The sequence below is a fragment of the Stegastes partitus genome, unplaced genomic scaffold, assembly GCF_000690725.1.
Source record: "Stegastes partitus isolate 25-593 unplaced genomic scaffold, Stegastes_partitus-1.0.2 Scaffold534, whole genome shotgun sequence".
Classification (NCBI taxonomy): Eukaryota; Metazoa; Chordata; class Actinopteri; family Pomacentridae; genus Stegastes; species Stegastes partitus.
Genome location: NW_007578265.1, coordinates 37,920 through 51,470, shown reverse-complemented (window position 1 = coordinate 51,470; position 13,551 = coordinate 37,920).

Here is a 13,551-nt window from a genome sequence, read left to right as displayed (position 1 = left end):
TGTGCAATCTCTATGAAGAATTGTGTTGAATTTAACTCTGCACAACTACAAAAGCACACTGCTTCCAAACTTCTATATCGAAACACAATAGTACAGAACAGCATCTTAATTGGAAGGCATCACGGTGTCCACAGCAACCATCTCATCAGTGTTATACATAATAGATTACAACAGCAGGATTTTATAAATCACTACATAATTTAATACCATTAATCAGGAGTGGCAGCAAAAGAAAGACAAAAAAGATTTTAAGGAGGCTAACCACTAGCCATGTTTCATATTCTAGCAAATATTTTTAATAAATCCTACTAAAACAGTGAATTTTTTAAATTCTATTTATTGTTTTAGAGCTATAACTTGCTTTAAAAAATACACTTTGATAATTTAAGTGACATGCAAACCATGGAGCAGATGTGAACCTTGGCCATTTTTGGTGCTCTTTCCTGTACCATTTTGCAGCATTAGCAGAGCACTGCTCATACTCTGGGTTAGTATTTTTGACCCCAGGCAGATGGATTAGAAGTCATTTTGTTTGGACTGAACTAAAGTGTAATCCAAAAACAAGCAGGAAAGTACTGCGTCTCCCAGTAAATGTGATGACACTTTCACCCTGCTTATGTCACAACCGCATCCCAGACTGATTAAACTTAAGTTGCTTGTTGACTTTGGGACAACGCTGGTATTAGTCTGGCTAACTTTTGCAGACAGGATTACATAATTCGGATTTAAAAAAAAAAAAAAAAAAATCCTGAAATGTACGATTTTGTTTGCTGAAAAAAGACCACAACAGAAAGATAAATCCAAAAGTGACATGTGGAAATGAAATCACTAAGGGGATCTGTCTGTCTAGGTCTGGTATTGGGGAAAATTTGGATTCCTGTTCCACATGTGAGTTAGCAGCGTTCATTCTGTATTTATAAAATCAGACTGCACTTTTTTTTAGATAACCTTTAAGACAAAAAATTGGTGCAGATTTTTGTAATTTTGTCATGGAGAGTTACTTGTCAATACTGCGATTGTGGTGGAATTGAATCTGAATCAAGTTCTGCATGATTGATGTAGCGTCCACTAAAAAAAACAGTTCCAAAAAAACTGTCCTAATTCTAACCCCAACCCAAGGCAAAGCATGGTTTGCACATTTAGTTTGAGTGCATAGGGAATACCAGATGGTAGGTCCTGAATTAGAAAATGTTGGCTCCAGGTTGAAAGATGTATTTTGGAAATGAAAAACTGTATACCTCTTGTTTAGAAGCTGAAGTGTTTAGTCTCATCACAAGTTCCCAAGTTGCTGGCTCCTTGTTTGTCCCTTATGTCGTGTAAAATTGAATCGCAGCATACAAGCCATATTTGGCAAATTTGTTGTAAAATTTTATAAAAATTTGTATTTTCATGCTATCAATTAAAAGAAAAGGGAAATCGAAGCAAAAATACACAAAGCAACCACCAATATTTATTTATTCGTTTTCACTATGAGGCCTTAGTTCCGATTAAAGCTGACAGGCAGCAGTAAGGCTTCTGTTTCTAATGCTATTCTGGTAGACTGTGTCTGGAAAATCCAGCGCTAACACCCAAATTTAATGTCTGAGGAGTCAAAAGTGGGTCATGGTGCCAGTGTGCTTCATGTTGTAGTATTTAATGCAGGCAGGCTCACATTGATATGCCAACGCTGTGATGCACGCGAGCACACTCATTCCAGAAAAGAACAAGTAGTCCTTTGCTGAAACAAATATGTTTTTGTGAATCTTTAACAAGCGATGTCCGAACACTCAATACATTAAAAGGTAAAGAAAGTGTTGAAGCACTGCGAGTATCGTGAGTTCACCTTGGATTAGCAAGTAACTAAAAATGGGAGGTACTACAGGTTGGCTGTAACTGAGAGCTTATACAGTCTGACAGCAAGCAAACAGTAAGCAAAGAACTAATACAAATAGACACACTATCGAGTCGAATGGCCCATGTTCTCTCTGGCAACCCCCACGTAAGATCTGCTGAACTTTGCAGCTACATAGAGCTTTTTGTCTTTTAGGTCATTTTTATTTCGGTTTTATGAACTGCATGTATTCCATGGGGCTGCAGGGTGGCGCAATTGGTAGCACTGTTGCCTCGCAGCAAGAAGGTTGCCGGTTTGCGTCCCGGTGGGGGCACCGGAATCTTTCTGCGTGGAGTTTGCATGTTCTCCCCGTGCAGAGTGGGTTCTCTCCGGGTTCTCCGGCTTCCTCCCACAAGGTCCAAAAACATGTTGAGGTTAATTGGTGATTCTAAATTGTCCGTAGGTGTGAGTGTGAGTGTGCTTGGTTGTCTGTCTCTAAGTGTAGCCCTGCGATAGACTGGCGACCTGTCCAGGGTGTCCCCTGCCTTCACCCTAAGTCAGCTGGGATAGGCTCCAGCCCCCCCGCGACCCTCGTGAGGTTTAAGCGGTGTATAGATAATGGATGGATGGATGTATTCCATGATTCAGTCCTGCTGCTCTCATCAAACCTCGCAGCATTTTTCAGGTGGCCACAAACACCAAAGCTCCCAAGTGTGAGCTGGATGTGGAAGCAGCCAACTGTTTGCGATCACATTTGCTGTAACAAGTTAACAAGGTAATAATATGTCAGTCTCTAAGTGCCTGCCGGCTTCAAGTTCTTCTGTCCCAGCTGTTTTCAGTGAAGCTGTGAACCTTCTGTCTGGTCCCTCCCCACTGCCAACAATAGCAGAGAGACAAACTAAGGGACTTAAACAAAGCAGAAGATTTAGAAACTGACATTTACCCCAAAAGATGAAGTAAACCTAAACAGAGCCAAAAGTGAATATTGGTGTATTTGTCTGATGCAGTAGCAACATGGCTCCAAATGAATGCTAAAGTTGCAGCATGTCTGCGGGATAAGTAGGCAGCGGTTTGCAAACGTTGCAGCTGAGTGTTTCAAATGTAATTTCTGGCCTTTTTCTGTGCCACAGACTCAATACCATCGAGCTCTGGCACATGAAAGCAGGAATCTCTAAGGCAAACCTCTCCGGCCAACTCAAAGTGGTTGCTTACAGGGCTATAGGAAGCAATAAAGCCACTGTGGTACTGTGCATTATGAAGAAACGTAGACATCGGCCCGAGAAGTAGGTTTTAAATACCAGCATTGCAGTCAAAGGTGTGTCTCCATGCCCACCGAGGCCTGCGTCAGATATTCAAAAATTAAACTATATTTAGCACAAATGTTGTAAGAGGATTAAAGAAATAAGTGCACCAAGTGTATTTGTTCCATTAGTGTCCAGTTCTGCTCTCTCCATGCCCTCACTGTCGAGGTGATGATGGTTCAAATCCACTGTTTAAATGTTTGTATTATAACTCAAGGGATGTGTGATCTTCTTGACCTGCTCACTAGTTCTAAGAGGAGTACTGTAAACAGCTTTTACAAGATCCGGTTCGTTAAACCCTTCCTGGCATGAGAGAAGCGTTTTCATTAACTTGCATTAGACTGTCAGATTTTTTCGGAGCCCATAAAAGGGTCCCTGGTTATGTCAGATGGTGTCAGATCTGTTCTAAGATGCTGCTGCTGTGCCGCAGCTGTTGGGTTTGTTGGAGTTTGTTTTGACAGCTATCGAGAACGTTGTGCAAGGTACTGGTTCTCTAACATTTTCTTCTTTTTGATGTCGTGTCGGATTTCTTGCATGTTTACATGATGTTTACTGATGGTGTTGCCTTTGGAAAGATGCTGTATGTGGTGGCGGGTGGTGTGTTAAGAATGTTATGTGGTAATATGGGAGTTTTTCAAATCGTTAGGTTTGCTGTAAAAGGCTTAAAACCAGTCTGCAAGCTTGATAGGGAGTCATATACTTATCCTGTTGTATTCTTAATTTGTTTTATTCATACTTTATGAAGACTGCTTTACTTTTACAGCAGCACAGTTTCTGATACAACAGAAACTTGCATTTAATTGTTTAATGGTTTATACCCTCTGGACTTTTTCTAAAGTTTAAAGGAATATAGCATCTATGAAGTGCTGTATATCACTGTCACTTTGCACGGTATGTCGTTTGAGAGTTATTGTGATTTACAGATTAAGAGCATGAATTAAAGTGATATTATTTTACCGGTCAATCTACGTCCCAACCCTCACCTATGGTCATGAGATCTGGGTAATGACCAAAAGAACGAGATCGCGGATACAAGCGGCCGAAATGAGTTTCCTCCGCAGGGTCGCTGGGCGCTCCCTTAGAGATAGGGTGAGGAGCTCGGAGTAGAGCCGCTGCTCCTCCACATCGAAAGGAGCCAGCTGAGGTGGCTCGGGCATCTTTTCCGGATGCCTCCTGGACGCCTCCGTGGGGAGGTGTTCCAGGCGCGTCCCACCGGGAGGAGACCTCGGGGAAGACCCAGGACACGCTGGAGGGACTATGTCTCCCAGTTGGCTTGGGAACGCCTAGGGGTCCCCCCGGAAGAGCTGGGGGAGGTGTGTGTGGATCGGGAAGCCTGGGCGGCTTTGCTAAGGCTGCTGCCTCCGCGACCCGACTCCGGATAAGCGGGAGAAGATGGATGGATGGATGGATGGATGGATGGATGGATGGATGGATGGATTATTAAGATGTCTCTGAGGTTGATCAAGCTCATTTTGAAGCCTGCAAAATTGCACATTGCCTGCTAAGCAGCAAATGCTGAGAAAATCCTTACTTTAAAAGTAAAATGTCCTACTATTTAGCTTCCTGTGTTGAATTATTAAAGCTATTCCCAAGCACAGCTTGTCGTTTGAAAGACAGGAGTGCTGAGTAAGAACCTTCCCTGGTTAATTCTGGAGGAAACAGAAATCACAGGAGATGGTAAAGAAGGATTCTTTGTTCGTTTCAACAGGAAGGAGACAACACAGTAAAAATAGCCTAAAAGAAAAGTAGTAACCAGTGACAGTAATACATGTAAAAATAGAAATGGAAGTCAAAATAGGTCAGACTGAGGTCACATCCGGAGCATTGCCTGGTGTTGCCCACAAGGCCAGTGTGTGGGTGGATTATGTTCATTTGATCAGCAGATTGTTTCCCAGTGGAATGAAAATAGAGAGTGACAGTAATCAGATTGACCTGGGCTCCAAGCAAATTCATATCCAGCCCACCCCTTCACAACAGTGTCTGGCCTCTGTGCATGGTTTGTAGGTTAATACCATATTAGTAGTCATGCTGCATTGTGGTTGGCTTTGCATGATGGTGATGTAGTCAGCCAACCAAGACGAAGAGACGAATCACCAGTGAATCATCATTACCACCATTATTGTTTGTTTTTTCCTTCTGGCATGACTATCTTTTGTACTTAATATTGCCATCCCCTTCCAAAAGATAAATGTGACAATAAAATAAAAACAACAATACATATCTTTTTAAGTGAACAATAATTTTGATGACTTGATATATTATCATTAAATGATTTACTAAAGATTTATAGATCAAGTTTTGGGTTGTATAGAAATTTAAGGACTGAAGAAAATCAACAAATCCATTTATTAAGCTGTCGTAATTCTGTAGTGTTGTTACCACACAGAAAAAAGAAACACCAGTTCAGGGGTTGCAACCTACAGGTGTTCTCACTAAAGAGTGATGTATAAAGTAAAATAGGAAGTCACCACTTACAACTTTACAAAGCAAAAATGCAGTGTTTTTATCTTCACCTTCTTTATAAGTCATGTTTTAAAAACCATTGGAAGCTGTACATGAACACCAGTCGCACAAACAATTTGGACCGCAGCCAAATAGGTTACGTATATGAGGGCAAAAGCTCAGTTCTTGCAACAAAATCCGCTGAGAACGGCATGTTACAGAGGCGGCTATTGAGGAGACGTACCATTTATGCAAGAGTTATCTGCTCCTGTAGCTGTGTGTCAAAATATTAAATCAACTCGCAGTTTGTCAGGTGAAGAAGGGTCTGCTGAGTGAGAATACGTGGACGGATGTGGAAACAGACACTTGGAGATGAGATTTTTGGATCTTGCACCCATGCCTCATGTCGTGTACTGTATTGTATATTAACACGTGTAATGGTTAAAAAGAAAGTAATTGGTCATGCTGTGATGTAAATGTGTACAATCAGTTAACAGTTGAGTCTCATGCACAACATGGGAACGCCATGAAAAATGCGTATTTGTGCATATTTCTTTTTGGTAGTCTCCTGAGGTTTATTATAATCTCTACTTGATCAGCCACAACATTAAAAGCACTGACAGGTGAAGTAAATACTGATTATCTTGTTGCAATGGAATACTCTGCTGGGAAACCTTGGCTCCTGACATTAATGTGGATGTTACTTTGACAATAAGTACCACACAAAAATGGCTTGAGAAGGCTTGAGGAACACAGCCAACCAACCCTAACAGGTCAGAGCTGCTCAGTGGCAAGAAAGGGACCTACACAAAGACAGGCAGATGGTTTTAATGTTGTGGCTGTTTGCTGTACTTGCACTCTCATTTTGCTTTAAAAGTTTGTGATACTGATGACAGTCGTCTATAAATTTAATGATACCCTCCCATTAAAGTAGGAACAGAACAAATAAGTTGAAAGGGCATACAAAGGTAATAATGAATTTTTAAAAAATCATGAACGCCATGACACTGCTTTTGAATTGTGGTTCAACAGAAATATTGGGGAGAAAAAAAAAGGCACACAAGCAAACAAGCATGATGGGACCAATGAACTAATATTTTGTTGAAAAACCCCTTTGAGGCAATCACAGCAATCAAGTGTTTTCTGTAATGCTCAATCAGACTTCTGTACCTGTTAACAGGTATTTTGGCCCACTGCTCATCAGCAAAGTGCTCTAATTTGTCTGGGACAGTTTTGTTTTTTTTAAATTATTCTTTTCAACCACAATTCAAAAGCAATGTCTTATTTCACTAAATTAGAATTTAACAATTTTTTTATTTATTATTACTTTTTCCAGTTTCTAGTTATTTCAGTGACTATTGTGAATTTTACCTTTTCTTTAATGGAAGGGTGTGAATACATTTGAGGACGACTGTAAATATAAATGCCACTCGCAATCTCTTGGAGCCCAAGCTTGTATTCTTTAGGTGATTGTTTATGTATTTGACAGGGAACATCCATCAACTATAAACAACTGTCCAGTGCCAGTTGTGTTTAAAGTAAATGCCAATTTGCAACACTCATCTATAGAAGGGATTTGGGAAAACTAAACGCTCCAAATTCTATTCAAAAGGTACAAAACTGGATGCGAGTACAGGTTTGTTCCTGAATTAACCATTAACTGGTGGCTCTCTTAAAAGTTTTCTTTGTTTTATTATAGGAAAACTTGTCTGAGCAAAACACAGTTTACAAAAATGGAACACATAAAGCTGCACCAGTGAATCCGCCGCAGCCTCATAATCTCTTGAAATATGTGCAGACCGTCTGTGTAAACATTTAGATACAAGCTTTGCGTAATGGAAATCAATGAAATTTACAACACTTACCCTGAACATCCAATAACAGGGATGCACTTAACTGTGCCAATCACAGCATCTTCTGTGTTTTTTAGTTCAAGCTTTTCAAGGCCTGATTGTGAGGTCACTGGTTGGCCCAATACAAGGTTGTTAAACTATACAGCAGATATGAGACTGTTTGGATTTTGAAATAACTGGGTGTCGTTGAACAGACTCAGAGATGCAGCAAAGACGAATTTACTGAATATTTACAAGTGTACAGGAAGTGCAAACTTGGTCAAAGGGTAACAGTGAATACAGACTGACTGGTGAGACCTGCAGACCGGGCAGACTAAGTACACTGAACAATGAAAGCTAAAGGAAACAAATACAACGCGTAACTAAACTGACCCGAACTTGGTACAACCAAGGCAGGAAAGTGAAACTAAACAGAACACTAGGCTAGGAATTATACAAACTATGTTAAGGCACACTAACAGCAGAAACTAAATACAAACGCTGTGGTACAAAATATGATCGACAACACTATGATACAAAATGCTATCTACAAACATTATGATGCAAATGGTTCTCAAACTTTTTCTGTCAGGCCCCCCTGCAGAGGACAAAAAAAAACACCAAGAGAGAGAGAAGCCCCGTCATATTTTCTTGATTTTTTTTTTTTGCTTCCAGGAGGTTGTATCTTGTTTGTCTCCTGCTGCATTTTCCTTTCCGTCCTGGTCAAATATTTCTCCATTCTCCACAGCTACTGACAGCTGATCACCACGGACGGAGCAGAATGAATTGGGGATGGTTACCATGGCAGCGCAGTTTTTGTAATTGTTGTGCACTGCAAAAAACAGGCCAATGTTTAAACAATAGTTCAGCACAATAGTTCTGCGTAGATGAACCATTTCCTCCCGGGCGCGAGGAGGGAGTGGATGGAAGACTGACCATGAGTCTGAGACAGCGGGTCCAAACTGAGGCAGACAGAGCACGGAGTTAACAGAGTTTCAGAGGCACGGAGAATCTACAGGCAAATCAGAGTGAACTAACAAAGAGTGGTTTACAGTTCAGCGTCATGTTGTGGTCTGCAGTCAGCTTTTATGGAAGGCAGAAGTGAACTGTTGATTGATGACCACACCCCGCTGCAGGTGGAAGCATTCAGGTAATGTCTGTGAAGATTCTCAGTCATCCAGGTCATGGTTATTTTCGTAGTTTTCTCAACTGGGCTTGCTTGAATTTCTTGAAGACCAGTCAGAACTGATGAAGCCTCTTGGATGAGAGCGCTATGAGATGACTTCTTGTTCTAAATATGCGCTATATAAATAAAATTTAATTGACTTGAATTGAATGAGAGGTGAGATGTCTTCAAGAAACTCAAGCAAGTCCAATTGCTACGACTAAACTTCAAGAACATTCAAGTAATCAGCAGAGTCACAGCACCTGTCCACAGCTCACACACCAGCCAGCGCACGCCCACCTAGGGCAAAAGAAAGGAGGGAGGAGAAGGAAAAAAGGGCATGTCACAGGGCACAGTCAATCTTAAAATCAATCTTAAAACTGTAAAGATTTGACTTAATAATTTTACAGATTGTTTAGACATGGCTTTCAAAATCTAACTGAATTATCCCAAAAATACTTCTTCCCTGTTACCTGAATCAAGAAGGACAGTAATATACAAATTTTTAAAAAGTGCAACCTAAGGAATTATATATTGACTGCTATAATGTTTTCCAATAGTAAACAGGCACCTTATTCTGTAGAACAGTTTGTCTCTAGATAATGAAGCCGTTGTTTGGACTGACACCAACTTCTTTGGTACTTTGGATCAGTTTGGAAGAAGACTAATAACTCTGTAGTTCCTCATTTCTTTAGAATTTCTGGATTTTTAAACAAAACATCTTGGAATTATTATGGATTCTGTTTGAAGAAACACACTGTGTCAAGTAAAGTCAGGTCTTCTCTGCAAAACGCTCCTTTTTGTAACGTAGTTGTTGATTACAAGCATGCATGTTTGTCCCGTACGGTAGCACAGCAGATGTTCCCAACACTTGTGTAACAGTATTACTAACAGTAAATCTTGCTGTAATTGACATACAGTACAGTTACTGATCTACATGGTGGTTTTCTCCAGTGTTGTTTTTGGACGGCCTCTTCAAGTGATGCTTAAAAAGAGCAGCAGCTGTCTCCCCCCACAGCACTGCTGAGTCATGAACCCATGTGGACTAAACGTAATGACTTTTTCCAACTCTAATCTGCATCTCAAAGTCTTTTAAGCGATGTTATGTCATCCCTCTTTAGATTAGGTGGACAACGTCCAACTCCTCTTGATTCATTTTGGCATTTTCACGTGTCCTTTTTTGGGGTTTTTTTTTGCAAGTAGTTCGTCAGAAGTACACAATTAGCTGAAACCTCCAACATAAGTCAAGGCAGTAGTAAAAGATCTTCTACAAGTTGATGTTTAACAGCTGCCTTTTCAAACTGAAAATTAATTTGTCGAACAGATTCGTCAAACATTCTTGATGGTTGCGCAGGCAAAGTCCTTGATAGCTATGAACATTTACACAGTCTGACAGCAGCACAGCCATGTGACTTCTATCAATTGATTCACTTTAATCATCATAGTTGTCATCAAGATACAAGAAGTGTGGTTAGCGAGTGCCCAATGCAGAGAGAATACAGAGGTTTTATGTGGGATTTGTAGTCGTAGTAATTCTTTTTCTGTGGTTTCTTGATTTCTTAATGCATTTTTAAGATGTTTCTTTGGAAAAGAGTGAGCATTTTTGTTGGAAAAGTAAATTGTTTCAAGACAGCATATACTAAGTACCTGAATCTATACGCAGCCACTGACTTCCAGAATAATTTTACAGTTGAAAGTTATTGTTAAAATTAGGAGCAGGAACAGAATTTTGTTACGATTTGTGAAAGTAGGATTTTTTTTTTTTTTGGCATCCATTTCTTTCTAAATGTGTAAGATGTTTTTTGGAAAGAAGAGAGCAGTTTTGTTGGTGTTGGTTAATTGTGACTGTTTGTGGTGCCACTTTTCATAGAATTATTTGAAGCACAAAGAGCTGAAAAAATGGTTGGTGAAATTTTAGAAAATTTGTTTTGACTAAATTTACGCCATCATATCACTGGTTTGTTTTGTTCAGGACTCTAGCTACATTATTTCTCAACTTATGGCGCTTCAAACTTTGCTCCACAGATCAGCAAGAAGAAAATGGCGCAAAAGTTGACATGACCCAACCCTCTAACAATTTTTAACTCAAAAAATAATGTTATGTGTAACCCCAGATTTTACGCACGGTCAACTCAGTCAATATTCACCACAAAAACATTTGCAAAATTGAAGGTGGTCAGGCGTTTGGTGAATTGGGGTGGAACGACCCTTATGTTTTAATGTAAACTGAAAATGATCCCTGGGAGCGCATTATGTAATCCCAATATTGTGTTTGAACAAACATTAGGTCAAGTACAGTCAGATTCCCTCTGCATCTCCTTTTTGTCATGTAGTTGATTACAAGCCTTCGTGTTGGTCTCCTACTGTAGTTCAGTAGATTATACAAGTGTTTGGAAACTCGTCACATAGTAAATAATTCTTGTAATTGTTAGGAGTTGGCTCCTAATTTACAGGAAGTGGACCCAATAAATGCGACAAGGTAGGTGGGTTGTAAAAAAGAGGGTTTTTAATCGGGGAAGGAGTGAGGACACCAAGGAAGCAGGAGAGGGACGTGCCGGTGCACGCTGGACTTCGTGAGGGGAGGTGAGAGGGCTTAGGGGGCTCCAGCGAAGTGCTCCAGTGCAGGGGGGGAATCCATGTTCCAGGGAAGAGGGTGCTCGTGAAGGCTCAGATCCAATGGGGGGAAACCTGGAGGGCTGCTGCTGGTGGTCACCTCGAAACGGCTGGGCAGGACGTCAGGCTGAGGAGGCTCTGCAGAGAATGCAGACACAAAAACGTCAGCATAGAATTAGATAACAACAAACACGAGAACTCGAGAAGAAGCGTGGCTGATCTTCCACTCGTAGGGGAGTGAATCCTCTGGCACCGCATCATAGGGAGAAGCCAGCTTAAAAGCAGCACTTGTTGTGATGCGGGGAAGGTGTGGTGGATAATGAGTGAGCGAGTCCTCCTCGACCGTGGCCTCGCTCAGCCTGGAAGTGCAAAGCACAGCAAAACTAAAACACAGGAAATACAACCAAAATAAAAGCACAAGACTCGAATCCCAACAGTAATTGGCATATGCAGAGCAGTGCTACGGAGATTTTTTAGTTTTTTTTATAATTTCTAACAGTAGTATTTTTTTTTCAGTTTCTTCATTTCCTAGTAAATTTTAAGATGTTTCTTGAAAAGAGTCAGCAATTTCTTGGAAAAAAATAAAAAATAAAATAAATATATATATTATATTTACAGTGTACGCACCCTCCTCAACATTGGGTCAACATAAATTGTGCATGTGGATGCTGAAATTTTGGAGCATTGTTACAGGAATTTATCTCTGGCTTTCTGGCACTTACGGCTGAACAGTTAATCGATTTCAGATTGAAATCCCAGTCTGAAGCATTGCAGTGAGCACGTTGCAAAAGCTGCTGTTTAGGGTGTACAAAGCTATTAAATAATGTGACTAATAACTAAATTTTCCTTTATTCATGCAGACTGAGACCTTGAGACTAATATTTATGCTTACCCATATATCAGTTTATACATGTGCTTCAGGTATGCACGCTGTGTTTTGACTGACATAAGCCCATTTATGTTATTTAACAGTCACACCTCAGGTCATGGCAAATCAAGGTGCAATCACAATATCTGTAAGAAAAGTTGCAATTAGATGTTTTCCCCAAACCTTTCAGTCCTACTTGCATGCAATAATAAATCAATAGAAATGAAAAGAAAGACTGAAAAACATCCACTGCATCAGGGGTAAATATTCTTTGATTTGTTGGTATTATTTTTCATATTACTTGATAGATGTATGATATTTCTGCATTCTCTGGAGATGAAAAGATTCTTTTTTTTTTTTTTTTTTAAATGCTGCTAATTGTTGTCTAGAGTTTGCTAGCACTGCACCAACTTCCTGCATTTTTGTCATGACAAATCGAGAAAGACAACAACCTGTAATCCACAGAATATCAGCATTTCCTGCTGATAAAATATGTATAGTAGTGTTATAGACACATTAGTGCCATACTGTAGGCTGTGGTAGAGCCTAATCTAGGTGCCATATTAGCATAGAGTGAGCTGTTATTGTGTAATTAATCAATAGTACAGTCACCCTGTGTCAAACCTCATTAGTTTAGCCAACCAGTAACCACAGGTTCGATCCATGACACTGATAGCAACATGTGCCAGCTGGAGGATGGCTGTTTAGTGCTTCTCTATCACAAAGTTGCAGACTCAAATTTTTGTACATTAGGAAGTCAGGAGCAGCAAATAGTTTAGATTTTTGCTGCAGTTTTAGCTGCAGATGTATTTTCTATCAATTAACTAATCAGTTAATCGATTCGTGCTGTGTTGGTTAATCAACACAGCATGAAGCTTGGTGAGAGTTCTATTCAATTCTATTATTTACCATTTTGCCTGATATAATTTAAAGATATTTACTTTTCTGTCATGTGTGACAAAGAAAAATATCATATCTGCAGCTCATTTTATGTGCAAAATGCCAAAGAAAAGTAAACTACTCATGACACATGGACATGACTGACCTTGTAGGCTCTTATTTTGGTAGTAACGTGTGTGTGTGTGTGTGTGTGAGTGTGTGTGTGTTGGAAGGTAGGAATATGTTTTTAAAAAAGGCTATGAGGATGTAGACTTTATTTAAAAGGATGACTGACTGTCAGCCATCACTGCAGTGAACTGAGAACATACCTGCTCCAACAGAAGCGTTACGTCAAGAACATGGGCAGGTTTACTGACCGTCAAACAGTTGTGTTCACTCTTTCTCGTAGTCTGATATTACAAACCCTATGCAGATATAAACCCGAAACATGGCTGTCTGCGGAACACAGCGGGTCATTGGCTTTCAGCTGACCTCAGACTGTGCCGAAAAGAAAAGACAAATAGTAGGGCAGGAAGGATTACCACTGACTCTGCAGAACCAGACAACCATCTGTTCCAGCAACGCTCTAGTGGTACGTTACATGACAATTATGATTGCTGCCCTACCTGTTTCTTATTTGC